The 23,325-nt window shown below is 44.3% G+C and overlaps 1 long non-coding RNA gene across 1 annotated transcript; it reads left to right on the top strand.

Annotated features, from left to right (window-relative positions):
- Positions 1–5,541: 5,541 nt before the first annotated feature.
- LOC140695021 (uncharacterized) lies at positions 5,542–18,303 on the top strand. The gene is made up of 4 exons (XR_012070699.1): positions 5,542–5,753; positions 15,012–15,137; positions 17,176–17,340; positions 18,117–18,303. It is a non-coding gene; the product is annotated as an uncharacterized lncRNA (long non-coding RNA).
- Positions 18,304–23,325: the final 5,022 nt, after the last annotated feature.

Raw genomic sequence — 23,325 nt, forward strand, 5'->3', positions numbered from 1 at the left:
CGCAGGTTCAGGGGGAGCTGCAGGAGCGGCAGGAGGGAGCTCGAGGTCTCCTGCTGGATCCAGTTCGTCCCATTTTTGGTCTCTGACATCTTCCCCTGCCCCTGCCTCCTCTGAAACTATTGGAAGTGGAGAGAGTTTTAAGTCTTGTGGAAGATCTCATGCTGTGAGAGAGGAAAAATTTACGCACCTGCCTCCCTTTCCATGTGCCTCTACAAGGACAGAAATCTTCCCAGAGCTTTCCAGACAGCTCCCACCCAGAAAGTGCCCACAGGATGTATTCTGTGACTGAATTTTTCCAGACAGGTGTTCTGAGGCCATTCTTTTTTCTGGTCCCAACAGTAGCCTCTAGGGACACCTCCCTGTGTGGCCCAGCCTTCGCCCCACCCTCACCTACACACATACACCAGCCCTGCTTTTTTGACCTTTGGTCTCTGCTTCGGGGGCTCCTGGTCCTCCACCTGACTTGCAGCGAGGTGGGCACGGTGCTCCAGGTCAGACCAGGGTGTGCTGAGCTACCCGTCAGCCCCGGGTAGGTCCCTGGGAGAGCCCTGGGTGATGTCTGGGTCAGAGGCCTGCCCCACTGATTTGTGGGCCATGGTGGTGGGGACCCCTCCATATCCAGACCCACCAGGAGTCTGCACTGGCCCTCAGAAGAGTGACACACCAGTCCTTCACTTGGGGAGGGGGCGTTGGTGTTCTCATTCATCATCTTCTTTTCAACATGTGGTATCTGGCTCTGCAATGATAGTGACCAGCAGCTGACCCAGCATGGAAGTCTCAGAGTCCTTCCTGGCCAGGAACACTCCTGATTCTGTAGACTCTACCCTCTGCTGCTAGATCAGACCGGAACCTTGTTCAGCTCAGACATCCGGGAGGGAAAATGCATACCCAGAGAGCATGGGCTCCACCTCGGGCGGCAGGACCCTTCCCCGGCTCTCCACATCCCAGCCAGCCAGCTTTGTCCTGGGCTGTCTACGTGACCGGGCCCCCAGGCCTCTGTCCTGCTCTTTCTTGAGGCAGATACCCATCCCCAACATGACTGCTCCACCTCCACCAGGCAGGATGGGGCCGTGTGGCTACCTGGATGGGATCTGAGTGGTGGCCCAGCCTGGGGGGGCCTGCCCTGGGCCTCCCTGTGTTACCTTTGGGTCTCTCTGGCCAAAAGGCCAGAGGCGCCTTGGGTGAGACCTGATCCAGTGCCGGCAGCGTTGGTAGAGACCCTCGCTGAGGGCTTTCCGGGGCCTGTGGCCTCAGGATAATGGGATGCAGCAGAACATGCCTCTGTCTCCAACCAGGTGAGCTGAGTAGGGACTTCTCTACAGAGCGGGTGCCTGGTGACTTCGGTTCCAAGTTCTGTTGGGCTCTATTGCCAGGGAAGTGAGGTCACTTCCTGGGGTCCACTTCTCCAAGCTTCCTCCTGACACAAAGCTCCTCAAGGGCCTTTCTGGGCTTCCAATCTCTCATTTCTCACTCCATGCCATGTCCACACACAGTGACACCAACTCAGCCCCCCCCCCCATAGCCCTGGGGAGTCCTGGATGCAACCAGTGCCGCAGCTCTGAAGACACAGCTGGGTTCAGACCTGGCTCCCCCTACTCAGCAGTGTTATCATCCTGGACAAGCCACATGCCTCTCAGGGTCTCCCCAATCCCCCATCAGCACAGTGGGGATCATTCTGGCCTCTGCTTCCTAGAGAAGCCATCCTGTCTCTAGACCTAGAAACACCTATTGCATCTGTCACCCCCACGGGCTGGCATCACAGGGAGATCGTGCACAGACTCAGCAAAGGAAGGAACCCACAGAGGGCTGGCGGAGTGCAAAGCACACCCCACACAGGCCGGGGTCTGCCCTGGGGTCTGGAGAAAGTCACTTTCCTTGCTGCTTGCTTCCCCGCTCACAGTCGTGAGACTGAAATTAAATACAACTCTGACATCGTCCGCTCTGGCATACAACCTCCTAGGTCATTCTGTCATGTTGACATACAGGCCCAGTGTCCCATCTCGGCCTCTGTGGTGGGCTGCCCCACAATGGCTTCCTATTTTTTGCCTTCTGTTCCCACACCCTTGTGGGATCCCCACACCCTTGTGGGATCCCCACACCCTCCCCTGGAGGGTGGATCGACTTTGGGACCAGGTTCTGACACATAGACTGACTTGTGAAAATGTATGTGAGTTCCACTCATTACCAGCTCCAGTGTTCCTTCTCTCTGTCTCTGTCTCTCAGTGCCTCTCTGAGTTGTCTCTCTCTCTGTTTCTCTGTCTCCCCCTGCTTCTCTGTGTTTCAGTCTGTCTGTCTCTTTTCCTGTATGTATGTGTGTATATATTTATGTGTATATGTGTGTATTTATGTGTGTGTATTGTACGGGTCCAGGGCAGGTCACTTCTGAAAATCCCTTGATGACATATTGATTATTTTGAATTCATGTTACTGAAGAAACATTATCTTTGAAAATTGTGCAAGCACTTTGGTGGGATCTTCTCTAAGGCTCAGCACTGCTAGGGAAGGGATGCACCTGTGGCACTTTGATGCATCCTACACCTTGTTCTGCCGGAGAGGAGCGTCCATTTGCTCTTCCTTCCAGGGTACCTCCTGGGGCCTCTGCCTGCTCACGTTGTCACCAGGGCTGGTTGTCACCGGGCTAAAGACCTGCCAGGGTGATGGTGGCCAATGCTGTCTCTGCAGTCTGTCTGTCTGCCTGTGTCCTCACCTGAGAGGTCAAGCATCTCCAGTACAAACCGGCCACCTGCACTTCCTCTCGTTGGAACTGACTCTGTGTGTTTTGTTTCTTTTCAGAACACTGGGCTTCAAGAGCTTTTTGGACCACAGAGATGTGAAGCTTTTTTCCGATCTTGGGTCATGAGGAAAGGTTTTTCCAGGCTGTGGTTTGTCTTTCCAGCTGTCTTTCTTGGCCTTTGTTTTCTGCTTTTGTTTGGATTTATTTTGCCACAAGAAGAGCTAAGCATCTCCCTTCTGGCTCTGGTTTCACAGTTAGAACAGCAGTGCCTACCCCGAGATTATACACAGAGTTACTAAAAGGGCTTCATTTGGTACGTCTCATCTTTAATCCATCTGGACTTTCCTCTCAAAATACAAAAATGCTAATTCACGTGAAAACAAAAAAAAAATAATTCACCCGTCCCTACTTAAGATATGTGGGCAGACAAACCCAAAAAAAGCCACCTTTTATACGATTTCACTGATAGGGAACCCCCAGGATACGTAAAGACATAGAGAGAGAAAGGGGGTTAGGGCTTGTCATGGGCTAGGGGAGGTAGGACGTGGGGTGCTCTTTGTATACAAGCTTTTACTTTGAGGAAGGAAATAGTCTGAAACAAGTGGTGCTGGTCTCACAGCACTGTGAATGCAATTAATGCTCCTTAAAATTGCACAATTTAAAATGGGAAAAGGCTAAACTTTATTCTTATATACTTAAAACAAAAATAGAATATAGTATAATAGAAAAGAAAAAATCTGACTCCATAGAAGATCTGTCCTTTTGGCTTTAACCCTTTGCCCTTTTTTCTAGGCTTAGTTTTACTAGCTCTGCACCTTTTGTAAAACAATGTTGCCTTTAGCCTTAAATATACAGAAGAGCCTACTTTCAAGGCTTTGATTTTTTAAGGATATTAACACTTTTGCACTTATATAAAGACAACAGGTTGTAGAATAGAAAACTACTTTTGTTTTGTTAGGGGATTTACAGAGGCACTATGACCTGGTCTACGTAAACAGCTGTAAACCAAGATAATGGCGGACTAATATCTTGGAGAACCATCTTCCCCATGTCAACTTCAGGCTCCTTTTCTACTAAAAAGGGGAGGGGCTGTGGTTGGTTGTTGCAAACTTGTTGGTGTAGGAATTATTTGTTCTTGGAATCCTTTGCAGCTGTCCACGTGGGTCAGATCATGGTGTTTCTGCAAAACCTGCAACAAAACAAACTTTTTCTATTCTGCAACTTGTTATCTTTATAGGAGTGCAAAGTGTTAATATCCTTAAAGCTCAGACTTTTGAGAATAGGCTCTCCTGTTTATTTCAGGCTAAAGGCAACACTGTTTTACAAAAAGTGCAGAGCTTGCAAGTCTAAGCCTAGATAACACGGCAGAGGGTTAAAGGAAAAGGAACAGATCCAATATGGAGTCAGATTTGTTCTTCTCTATTACAGTGACTTTTGGTGAGAGCTAAGTGGATGATTCCTGGGTGGGTCCTCTACTGTCCCAGGCTGGATTTCAGGCAGGATCCCTGCCAGATTCACCATGATTTTGGACCTAATCTACCACAGAGAAACTGAAAATTATTGGATTAAAATTACCTTTCAAAATCCCTTCAATTGCCTGTAAACTATACCACAGCAGGAGATGTCTCATTGGCCAGTCAACTGCCAGTCTCCCCTGATGCAAGGGACAAGCGTTGCGGCAAGATCCATGGTGGCCTGGCCAGTGCACCTTCCTACTTTGCTCTAAAGCTTTGGCTTCCTCACTTTGACACTTTAAAAGCTCCCTTCCCTCTTCCCTCTGGCCTGGTGTGAATGAACAAGTTCCCTGCACCCACCTGTGCTGAGTCCATGCCATGCACAAAGCCCCATGCACACAGCCCACCATCTGATGTCTAACCCTGGGATTAAGTGCATACTCTGAACTCCCCCACCCCAAAGGTCCACGTGCCCAGTGCCTCCGACCTAGGAGTCCAGATCACCATCAGGACCATCAACCACCGAAAGCCCAAGGCCAGTGGCTGGCAGTCTGGGATCAACCTGACCCATCAGGTCAGTTCAGGCACAGGCTGCGGGGATCAGGGTGCCAAGGCAGGAATTGGAACCACCTTCATCCCAGCCTGCCTCACCCTGTAGCCTCAGACATTAACTCTGAAGGTGCACACTAGGCTCGATCCCCCACTGGTGGCAGTAGTCATCATTACTGGAGCACGGATTTCCCCACCCCAACCACAGGGTGAAGGGTGAGTGAGTGAGCTCAGGGTAGGGGTGCACTCAGATTTAAGGGGATCCCATGGTGTGGGGGTACAGGTTGAGAGGTGTGGGGCCCGATCAGAGTGGAAATGACCTGGCTGAGAGGTGAGGGGGATAATTTCAGGATGTTGGGTGTCCTGTGCTGAGGCATGAGGGGTAAGCTTGTGGGTGTAGGGGCCATAGGTTAGGACCTAGCAGGATGGAGTGTCAGGGCAGGGACCATGGTGTGAGGAGAAGGAGCCCTGTCTTCAAGGTCTGGTGGGAGACTGGGCCTGGCCAGTGGTGGGAGGGTAGTAACAGGGAGGGGAAGTTGAGCAGGGAAAGTGGGGCTGGGTGGGTGAGGCCTGGCCTAGGGCAGTCGTGGTTCTAGTTCAATGCCAGGACCCAGTCGGTGGCTGGGTGAAGGCTCTGGGGATGGAGACCCGGCGGGACAAGCAGGAGGGGCCCCACCTGGCTCCTCCCGGCCCCAGCGGCCAGGGCCGGTAAAGCAGGAGACCCACCCGAGCAGTTTGCGCTGCGGGCGGGAGGAGGAGGGGCGCGCACGCGCAGACGGACAGACGCGCGGACGCCGGAACCCACCCAGAACGCGTGGAAGCTGGCGGCAGCCGGTTGCTCCTGGACCAGCTCCTGGAAGAGGAACACGGCCTGGGGCCTGGGCCGCCGCTTGCCCGCGGCTCGGCTGCCGGTGCCGGACAGTTAATAGGGCGCTGGTGGGGGCGCGCTGCTCGGGGAGCCGGCGGGTGACGCCTGGGCTGTGCAGCTGAGGAGGCGCCCAGGGAGGGGTGCGGAGGTGAGGTCCCGGCCGCGCGTCCCGTTAGGACCCTGAGGCGGGTCCCAGCCGCCGCTGTGGTTCGTGGTAACCCCGGTATTAGTAGTTCCTGAACACCGTGTTTTTGCCGCCGCTTATACACGGGTTTAGGAGAGCAGGTACAGCCCCGGGAGTTGGGAGGGCGCCGGACGGTTCCAGAGCATCTCCGACTGGCCCTCAGACGATGGCCTGCTCCTTGCAGGTGGGTGCGGTGCGGTCGCGGGGCCTCGGATGGAATGGGGACTGCCCCATGAGAGCCCATGGATTTGCTCCCATCTTACCTGCGGCCTGACCTTGGGGGCGGCCTCTAAAGACCCAGGTTAGTGGGACTCAGGTTACAGGTCAGTCTGCTCCTGGGAGATGGGCTCGGTGCGATGAGTGTGCTGGGATGGCTGCAGCAGCAGCGGGAAATTGTTGCAACCCCCGCGCTCTCACAGGGCAGCCCCAATCCCGCCATCGCAGCTGCCGCCTTTCCCTGACAACACAGCACCCGCCTTCCAGGAGCAGGCTGACCTGTAACCTGAGTTCCACGAACCTGAGGCAGCAGAGGCCAAGCTCAGGCCATGCGCTGGGGAGTTTGAAGCAAATCCAAGGGCTCCCATGGGCAGACCCCATAACCCGCCACTGCCTTCAACCACACCGTGCCCTCCTCCCGAGAGCAGGCTGACCTGCGGACCGTGCCTGGAGCAGCAGAGGCCGAGCCCTGGACAGGCCATGGGGGAGATGGGGGCAAGTCTACCAGCTTGCCAGGTCGCTGCCCATCTCCCTGCCGCTGCCCCAGGTTCGTGGATCAGTTGTTTTCAAGTCAGTGGTTTCCTGAGATGCAGGCGTGGTGCAGTCAGGTGGCGGGGGCTGCAGGGAGGGGTGCTGCCCCAAGGGGAGCAGGTGGACTTGCTCCCATCTCCCCTAGGGCCAGACCTGGGGACGGCCTCTGCTGCCCCAGGTTTGCAGGACGCATGTCATGTCAGCCTGTCCCTGGGAGGAAAGCTCAGTGTACTCGGGGCAGCCTCAGTGGCTGACAAGGATTTTAGAAGTGGGCTCTAGCCCAGCATAACTAACTCTCCTTTCTTCTCCTGCTTCCTCAGTTGGTGGCTGTATCAGCTTTTTCATTATAGGTTATTGCTAGATAATGAACATAGGTTTCTGTGCTATATAGAAGAAACTTAATTTAAAATCTCTTTTTATATATAGTGGCTGACATTTGTAAATCTCGAACTCCCAAATTTATCCCTTCCTATCCCCTTTCCCTGGTAACCTTGATTGTTTACTAAGTCTGCAAGTCTGTTTCTGTTCTGTAGATGAGTTCACAGTGTCTTTTTCTCTCTTTTTTTACATTGCACATATGAGTGGTATCATTTGGTATTTTTCTGTTTCTGGCTGCTTTCACTTAGAATGACGATCTCTAGCTCCATCCATGTTGCTGCAAATGGTTTTATTTTGTCCTATTCATGGTAGAGTAGTATTCCAGTGTATAAATATGCCACAACTTCTTTATCCAGTCATCTGTTGCTACATTTAGCTTTCCTCCATGTCTCGGCTCTTGTATACAGTGGTGCTGTGAAAACTGGTGTGCAGGTATCTTTTCACATTGGAGTTCTTTCCAGTTATATACCCAGATGTGGGATTGCTGGGTCATAGGGTAAGTCTACTTTTAGTTTTTTCAGGGATTTCCATGCTTTCCATAATGACTACACCAAACTAGATTCCCACCAGCAGTGTAAGAGGGTACCCTTCACTCTACAGCCTCTCTAGCATTTATCATTCATGAACTTTTGAGCGATGGTCATTCTGAATGATGGGAGCTGACACTTAATTATAGTTTTGATTTGAATTTCTCAGTTTATTAGTGATATTGAGCATTCTTTCATGTGCCTATTGGCCATTTGTGTCTTCATTGGAGAAATGCTTGTTTAGGTCTTCTGCCTATTTTAAGATTGAGTTGTTTGTTTTTTTGTTATTAAGTTGTATGAGCTGTTATATATATTCTGAAAATTAAGCCTCTGTTAGTCGTATCATTTGCAAATATTTTCTCCCATTCGTAGGTTGTTGTTTCCTTTTGTTTTACTTATGGTTGTCTTTGCTGTGAAGAAATTTATGAGTTTAATTATGTCCCTTTTGTTTATTTTTTCTCTTATTTCCATTGCCTGGGTAGATTACCCTAGGAGAATGTTGCTAAGATTTATGTCAGATAATGTTTTGCCTATGTTTTCTTTTAGGAGATTTATCATGTCTTGTCCATCTGCAACTTAAGCCTGTACTCAACATCTGTGCTTCAGTTTTGAATTTTGAGCTTCTTAGAGAAAACCTACTCTTAGCTCATACGTCAGATTCAACATGTCTAAAGCTGATTTCATAATCTTTTTTCTTGCAGCGTCTCCACATATTCAGTGGGATAATCATTCTTTCGGTCTTGAATACACAAAGGCTTGGAGTGGTCTTTGATTTATCTTTCTCTCACCACCCTCCACATTTTGTCAGCTTCTTGAACTGTATGTTTTTGGTTTCAAGTGTCTATTCTGATTGCTGATACTCTGATGAAGAGCTTTCATCCCTGATACATGAATTTTTCCTTCTGCTGAATTCTTGGATATTCTCTCCCCCCCTTTCAGTCAACCTACAGTTTTGGTGCTCCCACATCTACAGTCAAGTCAAAGACTTAACACAACCAGATCTCAGCCAGGGAGTCTCGACCCTTCATCATTTTGGACTTACCTTATTTGTTCCAATCATTATGTAACTTAGCCTCCTAGGGTAACCTGTGCCTTATTAAAAACCAGGAGTCACCAGCCTTTTCCTATCCAGTCCTCAGTTAAAACAGCTTAGAATTGCCCTGAGAACTAGTTGGAGCCCCATCCCCTTCATAGAGTCTTCCCTATTTATTCCAAATACTTCTAGCTCCTCTTTGTATTCCTGTACTGTTTATGATCAGTAGTCTGTAATCTTGGATTTGAGTACTGACTTGGTACCATTCCTGGGTGGTTTCCAATGTGTCTCCTCACTTAGCTGGTAACTGGAGAAGACTCACTTGTTCAGCCTCCTTTATACCCCTCACCCTGCTTAGCATCGGGCAATAACAGGCATCCAGGCAGTGCTTACCTTCTTTATTTATTCGCAGTGGTGGTGGTGTGGATTATAGCTAATAACTATTAATTCAGTGTTGCAATTAAAAAAGAAAGCCAAGAAAATCCATAAAACTTTATCTCCATGTTCAGTTTAGTGCTTTACCTCAATAGTTTTCTTAAGACTGTGTTTACATTCACATAGTGTTCAGTGCTTGTACAGTTCCCTGAAGCAAGCAGGTGAGATGTCCTTATGTTTGACTTTCATGTTACATTTCATATTGGATATATTTGTGCAATGACAAAACCTTCTTTTATAAGTAAACAGCCGGAAGCCCAGAGAGACTAAGAGCCTAACCCAGGGTCACCTGGTTAGTGTTTGGCACAGGCCAGGACCGCAGTTCACATCTTCCAGCTGATCCTCTTCCAGTGCCTTTTCATTCCACTGCTGGGAAATGTAGCCCCATCAGCCAAACGGCCAAGTCACATTGCTGCCCCTTTACCTGCCAGTGATGGCAGTGCTTCAAAAAGTGGCAAAGGAAAGGTCAGAAATAGGAGTGATAAAAGACATGGAAGTGCTGGAAATGGATCCTCAACCTCCTCCTCCCTACTTGAGCGCCACACAAGTGTCCCACTCTGACAGTGCTGTTCATTGTTTATAACATAGCCTTAAAATCAGACTGATCTTTTATAGGACATGCTTTTATCCTGGTCCCTTTCCTACTAGTAGTTACCGTCATGGGCAGAAAGTGCCTGGCTGTGCTCTGTTTGTCACGTAGGTGGGAGGGAAAGTGGGAGAGGGAGTTGGTTGAACTGAAGCCGAGCTTTTTACAGCTCTGTTGTTCTAGGACCAGAGCAGTTCCACTCTTGCTTTCATCACCTCTCCACCTCCGAGTCCCAGCCACCCATTCCTGCCTGCTTCCCCACATGCCACATCCTGGGGGAGGACAGAGTGTTGGGCAATACCCCCTCTGCCCTCTGCTCTGGGAGGTGCAGGAGTCTGCATTAACTTTTGAGCTGTTTTGGTAATTGGGCTTTTCCAGCTTTTCTAGACATCTCCTTTCCAGCTCTGAGAAATTGGAGATGTAACTTAACCATACATGGACTATACTAATGTATTCAGTGACATTAGTGCCATGTTGTCTATAATTGTGTTCTGTGACTGGATAGGAGGTTTTTTATCTCACAGGATGCTTCACATCTAATTCTAAAGTCCTAGAGGCTTGCAGGTGTAATCCAAGTTCTTACATGTCTGTAAGGTAGACATGAACATTATTTGATAATATGACCATATGTTCATAGATTACGGTTAGTCCACTGGCTCTGTATCTAATGAAAGTTTAAATACCAAACGCTTGAAGAAAATTTGCGGGCCATGTCTTTTTGCCTGTAAGTAGTTGCAAAAACTGAAATCACAACTCTACCACAAGCCACAGTGTTTCCCAGTAGAGAAAGCCCTCTAATTTTACAACCTCTAAGTAATGCAGTGGTTCTTTGAGTGAGATGAGGGATGCCAGAGTATTTTTTGGGACACTAGTGTGGCATGACAAGTATTCTGGGACTGGTTACAGTTGAATCTCTACTTCCTATATCCTGGACTGATTACAGAGGCAATGTTAGTGCGGTAACTATCTTGTGAATGCAAGTGTAGCTAGGAAGACAACAGAGAAAATAGAAGGGATATAAAGAAATGGAGGGACTTCATAGCAGTACAAATGGTGACTTTGACACCACCAGCTGCTGATGTGAACTTGGCAAGAATTTGTGAGAAGTGGTGGGTGTCATTGCAAGCAGGAGAGTCCTGCAGCTTTTGGGGTGAACAGGCAAAGGGGAGAGCAGATATGGTGGCTATCCAGGGGCTATTTTTGTCCTGAATGTGAAAATGTCCAGTCCCCTGTTCAATTTTGCAGCCACAACTTCACATGACTCAGGGCATTATTTCCACCAGAATACCATAAAAATATAAACAACCTCTGTTTCCCAAAGTGTTTGTTCTCGATCTGAGATGACTGTCCTGTGCTGGTAGGTAAGTGGGCGATGGGGCCTATTACATCACCCCCTTTCACTAGAAGTCTACCTCGCTGCTTTTCAACCTACTCCTAGAGGTGCTGTCATTCTGTTACACCTAGGCCTGTAAGACCGTCTTGCCTGAATCCTCACGTGAAGAGGGATGGTTATGTGCAGTTTTAAAAAATTGCTTGGGTCATGTGGTCCTTTGTTCCTTCCATTGGAAATCACTATTCCAGAGCAAATAGTATGCATCTATACAAACTATATTGTTTGTAAGATGTCTTTAGAGGTTTTGCAGTAGGTTTAAATATTTGCTTGGTGATGGCATCTTGATTGATTGAAGGAGGCAACCCTCACTAGGGGCATTGTGTGCTTTCGGTCTGAGAGTTCCTTTACTGGCAGCAGAGTGTTCGTAGGCAGCGTTAGAAAGTTACCTGATCTGAGAAGCCGAATTTGCCCGCAGCTGGGAATTGGCGGAAGAGTCTGTTATGGAAGGAAAGCTTTAGGATTATCTGGTAGCAGAGTTCTGGGATCCAAACCCTGGGAAACCTCAGCTTTTGTAGAGTATGTTCTGTAACAATAGGCTATAGGATAATTTTTACACTTGTTATAGGATGTAGAGTTGGGGAAAGGCTTAAAAGTGCAAGAACCTTAAAAGAGAATCTCCGAATATTTTAAAGAAGACAGTTCTCAGAATGAGAGCTTTTCTGGAAAAGACTAGCTCTTCACTTCACAGGGGAAGCAGGGAGCAGGTGTAACTGCACTTACGGTAACTTAAAAGGTAAACCTTACCCTCCCACTTAGCTGTTTCCTGGTGTAGGTTCATCTCCCACATCTGTAGTTTTAGACCTGATGTGTCATTTTCTGGTACTCCATTCTGCTTCTTAGTGAGAGACTGACCCAAAGTCACATAGCAATTGAAAAATTGCGCAAAGGTCTTTATTGTTAAAAATGTGGACCTGTGGCAGGGTGCTGCATTTGCAAGTGACTTTCAGTACAGAGACCACTGAAAAGAATGCAGTGTTATTTCTTATTTTATTCCTTTAAGCCTTTGAATAGAAGGTTTTCTTTGCAGAGTGTCTGAAGTACATCAGAACAAGCAGGAACTAAAATAGCTTTAAGAAAGCTCCAGTATAGACGTTGCTTATAGTGTGGTATCTGTCTTATGTTAATTCTTGAAAGCAGGAAGTTGTAACTCTCAATTTCTTAAGCAAATATAAACATTCTTGACTCTTATTGACGTTCTTTGTTGGGTGAAGCTGCTTTTGCTTCCATTCTGAGCATTGAAAGGCCTTCTATGATACTTCTACCACTCCTCAGTATTTTATTTTCCCTCTGTTGTGAACTTGTTTTTAAACTTGAAGCATATATAAATATCACTAACTTGCTACATATGTAGATATTCTGTGTTACATACTCAGAAAGTTTGTGTACATCACACGTATCTACATAATTCCCCCCTTTCCAACTGTGTTCCTGATGAAAGGATGGTGGGAAATGGCATTATGGGGATATGTCTTACAGTACACAGTGTTTCCCCTGTTCCCTCTACCATATCTGGATGTTCTTTCATCTTTCAGCTTCTAGACTTACTAGCTCTTTTTCTTAAGCCAGGTGTATCTCATCCCCCTGCGCACACACACATGTGTACACACACACACACACATTCTACTGTAGGGAGTAGTGTGCACCATCCAATTCTCCCACTCCAGCTCTGGACCCACCCACTGGAGGCAGTGTCTTGCACGAATTAATTTGTAAGTTGCTTTTTAAAACTCGAGTGGTCAGGAAATAGGACTGATATCCACACCTAGTAGGCAGGCCCTCAAGGACAACTTCTATGGTTAATGCCAGGTTATCTTAATGTTTGAGTACCTGGGTTTCATGTCTTCCTGTGCCACCTGTGTGACCCATGATTCCCACATTTCTGTCTCCTGCTAGAATTTTTCTCTCCAACTCTGGACTCTTACAATCTTCTGCTGATTTGACATCTTCACTTGAAACTCTGATATCTTAAAAGCAACATGTGTAAAAACTGAGCTCTTTGTTCTCCTACACCCCAAACTGGTTCTTCCTGCAACCTCCCCCATTCAGTTAGTGGAAACTTAATCCATCCAGCTGCTTGGGTCAAAAAACTTGGAGTTATTCTGACTTTCACTGACATACCACATGAATTCTGTCAATAGATCTGGTTTAACACTGCCTTTAAAACATATCCAGAACCCAGCCACTTCTCACCATGGTTCCTGCCTCCACTGCTGCTTCCCTACCCTGAGCCACTGTCCTCTCCTCCTGCACAGCCCTTCTCAGAGGCTTCCCTCCTTTCATCTCTGACCCGTTTCGACTATTCTCACCTGGCAGTCAAGTGAGCCTCGAAAACCTAAGTTAGATTGTGTCGTCCTTCTGCAGTGCCTCCCCATTTCACTCTGGGTAAAAGCCACAGTCCTTACAACGTCCTCCAAGGCCATACAGGATCTGCACTGACCCTTCTCCGCAGCTCCAGCCGTGCCCTCATTCTGGAACATGCGAAGTGCACGCTGGCCTCGGTGATGGTTATTCCGTCCACCTGGGACTTCTCACCTCCAAGTCTTAGTTCTAACCTCAGTCCTCAGTGTGGCCTGCTCTGGTATTTAATACAACATCACCCTCATCCCATACCCTAAACTCTCTTTACCTTGCCCTTTTTTGATTTTTCCATGGTTCCTCTTTCCTAACATGCCACCTCCTCTGCTGCTCTGTTGTGTGAATTGTCATCTCCACCCCCATCCCAGCTAGACTCCAACAAAGCTCCGTGAGGACAGGACTTTTGTATTGTTTATTTATCTATTCCAACTGCCTAGACTAGTCCTGGGTACATAGTAGGCAATCAAAAATTATTTGCTGAATAAATTAAAAGACTATTTTAAAAATGAATCATCCTTTCAGGAATGGGTGAGGATAGGAAGCTGCATCAAGGACAATGGTGCAGTAAATAATGATATTTGCCTGTTGTTCTTTGTGTGATTTATATATGTGTTTTAGTCTTAATTTTGTATCCCAGTTTCTTAATTTAATATCTGTATTAAGGTGTAATTTACAGGCCATAAAATTCACACATTATAATTGTACAAGTCAGCCATTTTAGCTATTTCTAGATTTGTGCAACTTTTTCCTCACAAAGTCCCCTTGTGTCCGTCCATATGCAGTTTGCCCCCCCTCAGTGGCACCCTGATTTTATTTCTTTTTTTTTTTTTGGCAATCACATCTCAAACGGATAATTTACACAGCAGTACTAATATAGCTTTGCACTTTTAGAAATGACACACTTAAATATGAAATTAGCGGTCATTGCTGAATGTAGGTAGCAGTATCAGACATTGGTGAGAAGAATGGACCTGAGTGTCAGACTGGCTGCAGTCTTACCCAGCTCCACCATTTACCAAGTTACCCAAATTATTTTCTGCCTCAAGCTCTTTATCTGTTATATGGGGGTAATAATAGCAGCTTACAGAGTTGTTGTGAGGATTAAGCAAACAGGGAAACAAAATTTAGTATAGTGGCCTGCTTATGTTATTACCTAAGAAATAGCCTTGCAGGTAGAGGGCAAAATTCAAATCAGTTTCTAAAGTATATGTAAAATATAATCCAGTTCCTGCATGGTTTGTAAACACTTATGCCTACTGAAGAATTTAAAAGCAGGCTAATTTCCAACAGAAAAGATCATTTCTCAGCATTTCTTTCAAAGAGAGCTGCAAAATCACTTTTACTAACTAAATGTTCCATGCCCAACTCTGACAGAAATTTGACAACAGGGACGTAATTATCTACATTTTTGTTAAAATGATGCTGACCATCAGGAAGTGTTCTCAATTATATTTTAGCCTTTATGTTGAGAAATACTGTGAGACTTCTTCTAAATTAATGGGTGGGGGCATTCATTGTAGCTCTTGTAGCCTGATAAGCCTGCACTAAATTATCTTTTTTAAACTTTTAATTAAAGTAATAAATTAATTTTTTGCTGGGGGGTGGTAATTAGGTTTTTATTTATTTATTTTATTTTTAGAAGAATTACTGGAGATTGAACCCAGGCCCTTGTGCATGCTAAGAACATGATCTTTCACTTGAGCTATACCCTCCCCCCTAAATTATCTTTAATAAGGTCTTTTTCTCTGTTTTGTTACTTTATGTACAGAAGCACAAAGCAGGGTCATCAGAAGCCTCTCAATCACAAAGATGATAGTAGTGAAAAACATTGCGCAGTGACAGTGAATCCTTGGCATATGAAGAAAGATTGTAAAGTCCTGAATGAATTAAGAAGGTATTGTTACCTTAACATACATGTAAGCATGGCTCTCTTACCTTTATTTTTCACTTTATAATGAAAATAATCCCCACCTGTCAAGGTTGCTTTGTTTGATAGAGGGAATATCTAAACCCTTTTCTGCAAGTTTTTTAAATAAGTAAGAGCAGTTAATTTATCAGAAGTGTGAATGGTGTAATCTGGTCTGTGTAGTATGGTAGCCACCAGCCACATGTGGCTATTGTGAATTGAGATGTTCTATAAGTGGAAAATACATAATAGATTTTCAAGACTTTGTACAACAAAAATAATGTAAAATATTATTAATAAGTTTTAAAAGTGTCAATCACACTTTTGAAATGATAGTATATTGGATATTTTGGGATAAATGTAATTATTACTGGAATTAATTTCACTTGTTCCTTTTTATTTTCTAAATGGGATTACTGGAAAATTGTGACTTGCACTATGTTTCTGTTGAGAGTGCTGGCTTCTAACTTATTGCAAATAATATGAAAAGAAAACTTTGATTAAAAATTTTGTAATTGAGTAGTTGATTTGCATCATATTAGTTTCAGGTGTACAAAACAGAGGCTCAACATTTTTATAGATTATATTCCATTTAAAGTCACCATAAAATAATGGCTATATTTCCCTGTGCTGTATGATACAGCCCTGTAACCTATCCATTTTATACTTAGTACTTTTTACCTCTCAATCCCCTAACCCCTTCCTGCCTCCCCTCTTCTCCTTCTCCCCATTGGTAACCACCAATCTGTTCTGTGTACCTGTGAGTCTATTTCTGTTTTATTATAGTCATTAATTTGTTTTATTTTTTAGATATACATATAAGTTAATACATAGAATATTTGTTTTTCTTTCTCTGACTTATTTCACTTAGCATAATACCCTGTAGGTCCATCCATGTTATTGCAAATGTCATTATTTTATTTTTTAGTGGCTGAACAGTATTCCATTTGTGTGTGTGTTCATGTGTATATATGCGTGTGTATATATATGCATACATGTATATATACATATATATATATATATATATATATAATATACCACAACTTCTTTATCCAGTCATCTGTCAGTGAACATTTGGGTTGTTTCAGTGTCTTGGCTATTTTAAATTGTGCTGCTGTGAACATTGGGGTGCATGTGTCTTTTTGAATTAAATTTTTCTCCAAACATATATCCATGAATGGGATTGCTGGATCACACGGAAGTCTATTTTCATTTTTTTATGGAACCTCTTTTCTGTCCTCCATAGAGGCTACACCAATTTACATTCCCACCAACCGAGTAGGAGGGTTCCTTTTTCTCTTAAAAGGTAAAAAATTCTCTACATTTACCTACTTTCCTTTCAGTTTAGGACACAGTTTGGCAAAAGCCAGATAGAATTTAATAGGAGTAAATACAGTATTTATTTTGAATGTCCATGCATTATGGATAGATATGTTATTGATGAGTTGGTTCCCTATTTTTGTAGGTGCAGATGTTTTTATAGCTTCACAGACATTTCAGTCTTGCAGAGAGAAAAATTTCTTTGTATTTTGCTGAACTTGTCCGGGTGTCTTTATCGGATTTGGTCCAGGCCTGCAGAGGTGAATACACATCCAAACCTGAACCATTTGAATGTCTGCAAGATATTAAGAGTCTAGAATATCAGATCTGGACTGTAACTCTGGTAAATGACATCAGTGACTGGACTCAAGAAAACTCCATTTGAGGGCAAAACCTTTCATAAGCCAAAAAGGCTTTGAAACTGTGGCAAAGCCAGAGACTTTTGTGCACCACTTATGGCCACAAACCCATGAGGACAACCACAGGCCTTCTGGAGTGCCAAGGAAATTCCATGTGAGGAGTCCAGCACTCACAGGAATCCAACAAGTCCCTGTCTGCCAGAGCACCTTCATTGCTACTGTGCTGTTTTGAGTAAATGTCTTTTCATCAGGTTCAAATTGGTTTGTTGTTATTTTTTTGCATAAAAAACAAATTCTTGTTCCCTGGTGTAAGTAAAAGCCTAACACTTTCTGATTTCTTTTGACAGAGAAAATATGAGCCTGTGGATCTAACCTCATCTGTGATGGTCTGCAGCTGGGAGCAACCAGATCAGTGTCAGTCCCCTTGCAGCCATTGGCTGGGAGCCTGCATGTTCCTTGGAATGGTATTTGAAACATGTCACACTAGCCGTGCCTTTGCTGTGGGCTGGGAGGTGAGTCAGTCAGAATCTGCATTATGGAATGTAAGTTTCAGATCCACAGCTAGGAGATCTTTTTTAATAGCCAGAGAATATAGTCATAAATATATCTATTAATGTATTTATGCAAGAACCTTTTTAAAGATTTTTTTATTATAAAAAGTTACCCCCAAAATTGAAAGTGAAAGAACAGTGGAATTAAAAACCATCTGTACCTTAATTATATATAAAGGATCATAAAATCCTTCTAAACTTTTTTTTGTTCAAATGAAGATATTTTTCCCTTCCAAAAAGGAAAATTATTATTTCACATTTTTTTGTTTTCTCCTTTTATTATATATTCCATATCAATAAATATAAATCTTTTAAATCCCTTTTAATGGCTGTTTAACAATATATTGAACAGATATGTAAATAGTTCTAGGTTTCAGAAATTTAAAAAATTGTCATTACAATACCACTGCAAAGAATATTTTGGTGTTTCTATTTTTAGTTACTAATTTGGACTAAAAATTAACAAGTTTGCTTTTCTTTATCTAAAACATTGGTTATTTTATGAAGGAACTGTAAGGAATTTAAAAAACTTTTCAGTAATTTCAACAAAGAAATTATCTTTAAGGCAAAAATGTATGATGTATTGCAAATCTATTTTTATTATATCTTCACTTTTACCAGTGTGACATATGTGTGTGTTTGCACAAGTGCTTTAACTACCAGCAACGTAGGAAAAATCTGTATACTAAAAATGTGAAAATATTTTCCTGGTTTGTGTTTTCATTCTCCCAATATAGGTTTTGGATGACAAGCTTGTATTTGCAAAAGTACACCCCCTGTGGGAGGTGTTCTGTACATACGCTGAGATACTGCACATAATATTGCCTCTGAAGCCCAATGATTTGAAAACCCGGTCCTCAGCCTTTGATAACTTCTGCTGTTTGATGAAAGTCCTCCAAGTGGATGAAAGTATCAACAACCGGAACAAGAGTTTTTCATTGCCCTATTTGAGAAGAGCTCCATGAAAGACTTTTATATTCAGGATAGAGATACATTCTTCAATCCAACCACCAGAAACCGCATTGTAAGTCTAAACCGAGTTTAGCTGCTGTCTTGGGGGTGATTTAGAACCTGCTGTTGAATTATCAGTGATTTGGTTTGGTTGGTTTGATTTGGTTTTTAAAAGCTGCCCATAAAAAGGAAAAAAGAGAAAGAAAAGAAATATGCCTACAGATTCCTGTTAGGATAGTAAACAGTGGCTGGTTAGTTACCTTGTATAAGCCACAAGCTCTCTTAGAACATTTTTAGGTTTACTTCATCCTTTCTCAGATCAAGTATCAAGTAAGGGACAGTGTTAAAAAAAATTCAGGATTAACAGGTTTGTGAGCTCCAGGATTTGCAAGGCAGCTTTCCCTCCCCATGGTGTAAGTCAAATGGCAGAATTGAAATAAAGCACCTCATGTATCCTCCGGTGTTAACAGGAAAAGGCTAATCTTCTTGACCTTGTTTCTTCCTGGGTAAAATGAAGATAATATATCAGGAGGCGACAAGCTCATTTAAGGCAGGAAACATGTTGTCTTGTTCACTGCTGAATCTCAGGCACCGGGAAGGCTGAGTTTAACGAGTGAATGAATGAACTGTACTTCCCCCACAGTTACCATGTGGGACAGTGAGGATTAGCAGCTAAGAGCATAGACTCTAGAGGGGAGGGCACAGCTCAAGTGATGGGGCACATGCTTAGCAAGCATAAGGTCCTGGGTTCAGCCCCCATCACGTCCTCTAAAATAGACATATAACCCTAATTACCTCCCCACCCCCCACCAGAATTACCTTATTATCTCCCCACCACCAAAAAAAAAAAAAAAAAAGAGAGAAGTGGCCAAGAGCGTAGACTCAAGCTGGAACACCTGTGTTGGTTTCTCGCTGTCGACCTTGTAAATGTCATTTACCCTCTGTGTCTATCAAGTTCCTCACCAATAAAATGGGGATAATTGTAGTACCCACCTTGTAGAGATGCTATGGGGATTAATGAATCTGTGTCAGTGATACAACTGCCCTGGCTTATATTAAGTACTATGCATCTGTCAGCTCTTTTCATAATTACTGACAGATGTTATTATCGACAAAAGACATATTAGTTCTTTGAAAGGGAAATGCATGTTAGACCATTTCATTTATCACTTTCTGTAATTCAGGCTTTTCCCTCTGAAATACCATTTTATGTCTGTACACTAGAAAGCCACAGGGCTTTCCAAATTTCATCTGTCTGGGTTCTTGTCATGATGGCAATACTGCAGATTGCTGACATTTTTTAGGGACTCTGTCTGAGATGACAGCAACCCCTCAAATTTAGGAGCTCTTCTCTAACTGATAACATCTCGCTAGAAATGAAGTTTTTATAATGTAACAGCTTCAGACGCTTAATGATGCCATAAATGCAAGGATGTTATATCTAAGCTCTTTAAATAAATCCTGTCATTGAAATAAAGGAAATACTATATTATAGCCCTCTATGACTTTGTTATCTTTGCTATCCATTTATCTGACTCTCTAAGACCAAAGAAAGCAAATACTAAGATTGATCATTACTACTATGTGGTACACGTATTTGTGGATGAAGACAATATTGAAATGCACTGTTTAAGATATTAAAATGGACACTAAACAGCTTCTTGATGCATATGCATGAACAGAACAGGGAGCTGGGTGCAGGGAGCAGACACTGAGCTTCCTGGATTAGAGACCCAGCTTAGCAGTCCAGCCCAGCAGTCCACATGTTTCATATTTATGTCCCAGCAAAATTAGCAGTGAGAGTCTTAAATGAACTTTGGGGACACTTGCAAACAGCTGTCATGATTACTATTGTGGGACACCAGGAATCTACAGTGTTTAGTTGGTATCTGTGCATAACCAGTTCTTTTCCACTAAAGCTTCTTGTAATTGCTGGTCCCACATCCAGGCTGAGGAATCATCTCATGTGGTGTTTGGGAGGGAGGTAAGTGGAGTCAGGACCCTTGTTAAGGCTGGGTGGGTAATAATCTGGTGCTAGTACAAGACAAAGGAAAGTAGGTCAGGTGGGAAGGAGAATGACTGGATTTAAACTTTGTTTCTTGAGTAAGCTAAATATATAACATCATGTCAAGTTACTTTGTTGTTTATATTCCATGTGCTGTCACCGAATAACTACTGAATTGTGGGGACAAAAATGCCTGGGTTTTAGAATTGACCCTGCCCCTAACCTGTCAGGGTCCAAGTTCCTCCGGGTGTCCAAAGAGGGGGCTGGACCATCAGGTGTCCCTCCACTGCAGCAGTTTGGGCACTTGGGTGGACTAGATTTTTGCTGTGGAACACTGGCCCGGTTGTAGAACATTAAGCATCTGCAAGGCTCTCACCAGGTACCCACGGTGATCCCAGGACTGTGACATCCAAGCGTTCCTTTCCACCCACGTTTGCAAATGACCCTCAAGGGGTTAATATTAATCCTGGGTGAGAATTATGAAAAATTATATGGTACCTCCATCCCTCCTGGCAAGTGAGGGCCCCTTATTTACAAATGACCATGAAGTGTTAGCACCAAATTTTATCAACAGAACATGTGAACATTTTGTGACAGTGACGCTCACCTGTTTGCTTCTGATTCCCAGTGCCACTTCAGCCTCCGTCAGAGGACCTCAGCTGCCCCAGTGATCAGGGCCTTCTGTACAGGGAATGGGCTCCTCCTCGAAGCACAGACAAGCAGCAGCCCTTAGGTCTCATCAGGTGAGCTGTTGTGGAGAGCACCCCAGTGGGAAGGGCTCAGGGTTGTCCTCATGGCATCTGAGTGTGACAGTCCTCCAAGAGTGTTACCAACCAGGAAGCTCACAGGAGCTCTGAGCTTCGTTGCCCCAAGTTTTTACTGCAGGCTTTATTACAAAGCCATGATTTATTGGGTCACTACCGACATGGCTAACCCAAACCCTAACTGTAAGTCAAACCTTTCCTTAGCCCTAAATTTTGAGCCCCTTCCTCTCCTGGTGGCCACTCACTTGTCACAAAGCTCAAAGCCCCACTCCTCTAATCACATGGTTGGTGTCTCTGGCTGGCCAGTCCCCATCCTGAGTCATCTCATGAACACAAGCCATCCAAGGTTCCACCATGAATAGCAAAGACACTCTTATCTTGGGAAATTTCGAGGCTTTAGCGGTTGCTGCCTAGGAACTGGGAACAAAGACCTACCAAATTCTTCATTACATAGGAGTAAATGTTATATTTCATTTAAATTATAAAATAAGAGAGAAATTCTCACTGCTTTTCTGTATCTGCTGTTCGACACCGTTTCACTACACCACGTGATTGTAATGTCGCGCTCAGCATGTGTCTTCTCAGAGCACCAGCGCCGGCTGCTCCCCGGGGGCTTATGCTGTTTGGGCAAGGCTGCTGGGGGGATGGAGGCCAAGGACAACCGAGAAAACAAAAATAATCGTGCAAATAAGGAAACAATGTCAGATTGAAATGAAGAAATAACACAGTGTTGAGATGGGAGACTTGGGGGGAAGTGAGTTAAGAAAGCTATCTTTGAGTAGGTTACATGTGAGCTGAGATGGCGATAAGGAGGCTGGAATTTGAAGATCTGGGAAAAGTCACCCATGGAATAGAGGCAGCTTGTCCATTGGCCCCGAGGCACAAATGTGCTCAGCAGGTTTGTGGAGACACTGGAGCCAGCGCTGGTGAGAGTGATGAGACGCGAGGTTTAGAAGGGCATCAGGAGCACGGAAAGGAGTGTAGACTCTAAGCGCAGTGAGAAGCAGTCATGATAGCTTAAGCACTTAAGTAATTTTCTCTCACTCACATTTTGCAAAGATAATGTGGAGAATGTATGGCAGGGACCCAGGAAGCAGGGAGGCCAGGTAGGAGGCTCTTGGATTGGGCCAGTTGAGAGATGGTGGGAGCCAATGAGGAATGCATTTGGGGAGTGGGGCTGACGGGATGCAGTTATGGGCTGGCTGTGGATGGTTAGGAGAAGAGGAGGGTCAAGGTAGCCCCAGGTCGGTCTGGAGCCAGGTGTCTGTTCTTTCTTATCTCAGTGCCCCATGCAGGTGCCCACCTACTTGGGCAAACCTCTGAACCTTCAAAGTGAGGGTTTTAAAACACTGAAGTCTATTTGTTGTTTCACATTTTATGGAAAGATTCAAACATGTACAGAAATAGAGAGAACAGTACAGCCAGCCTGCCTGGGTGTTATCAGTCACCCAGCTCCAGAATTATATACTCAGAGTCACTGTTGTTGCATCTTTCATCTCCATCTCCTCCCCTCCCCCACTATGGGGTCATTTTGAAGACAATCCTACATAGCTTAACCTTTCGTTAGTGAAATGACAAGGTCTCTTTCAAATAAAATTGGAATATTCCTTTTTTTTAGGGTTACAAAATAATTCCCTGCTTGTCACAAAAATACACTTTTAAGTAGTTTTGGGGTTGAAATCAAGATCCAGACAAGATTCAGACATTGCAGCTAGCATATCTCTCAAGTGCGTTCTAATCTATAATTTTCCTGTTTCTCATTTTCCTTGAAATTGCTGAGGGGTTTCTCTATTTCCTGTTTGGCTGATTTCATTCTCCCCTATGGTGTTAGACTTGTTTCTCCATCCTATGTATTGGCTTTAGCTAAGTGATTTAATCCTCCCCTAAAAGCTTGATCTGATTGAGGTTCAACTTTGTGCAAAAATAATTGTTATGTGAAGTTTTGTACTCCTGTCATAAGGTACATAATATTACATTCGACTCTCTTTTTTGTGATGACAGCAGCCAATAATGATTGTCACCCGGGATCATTATTTCATAAGGAATATTATTTCATGTGGTCATACTCTAATTTCCTCCCTCAATTATCAGCAGGATCACAGTCATGAAGAGGTACTTTCTCCTTAACCCGGGTTATCCTTTAGAACACAGTTTTAAAGGAGGATATTTGTTAATATGTAAATATTTAAAATTGATAATTTTTTTTTCTTTTTAATTTTTTTTTCT

Source organism: Vicugna pacos, unplaced genomic scaffold (genome assembly GCF_048564905.1).
Source record: "Vicugna pacos unplaced genomic scaffold, VicPac4 scaffold_122, whole genome shotgun sequence".
NCBI lineage: Eukaryota > Metazoa > Chordata > Mammalia > Artiodactyla > Camelidae > Vicugna > Vicugna pacos.